The sequence below is a fragment of the Neofelis nebulosa genome, chromosome 17 (assembly GCF_028018385.1).
Source record: "Neofelis nebulosa isolate mNeoNeb1 chromosome 17, mNeoNeb1.pri, whole genome shotgun sequence".
NCBI classification, from domain to species: Eukaryota; Metazoa; Chordata; class Mammalia; order Carnivora; family Felidae; genus Neofelis; species Neofelis nebulosa.
In genome coordinates, this window is record NC_080798.1 from 9,286,440 (window position 1) to 9,287,042 (window position 603).

The window sequence follows — 603 nt, forward strand, 5'->3', positions numbered from 1 at the left end:
TTGAGTTCTTGCCGAGGCCCCGGGGGTATTTATAGCCTCGGCCTCAGCTTGCCCTGGGGCTTGTAATCCAAACCGGGAGCCCTGGGGCCTCGCAACGCATTTCAGGACAGAACCCTAAGCTGGGTCGGCCAGGTATCAGGCCCTCGGTCCTGCCAGCGGGAACCAGCCATCTCTCCCTCGGACCCCAAAGGCCATACTCCAGCCCTCTTCTCCCTCAGACCCGGGAGTCTGGGTCCCCCGGCCATCATCTGGACATTTCTGCCCGCCGGTCACACTGCCGAATCCCGACACCCCTCGTCCTGGTTCTGGCCTCCCTCCTTCCTCCCATCCAGAAGTCCAGGCCCCAACCCCCTCCTCCCTCGGACCCAGGAGTCCAGATCCCCAGCCCCCTCCTCCCTCAGATCCAGGAGTCCGGAGCTCCGGTTTGAACTTTCCACTCCCCTAAATCCGACTCCCGCTGCTGCGTCAGGGAAAAAAATAAGCGACAGGTGGCACCTGCCCGCAGGGCCGGGTCGCGACCACCTGCTCCCGCTGCTCACCCGACGCCCCTCTCCAGGCACCTGCTTCTGTCAGTCCGCCTGCCGCTGCCCCGCCTGAGCCCCA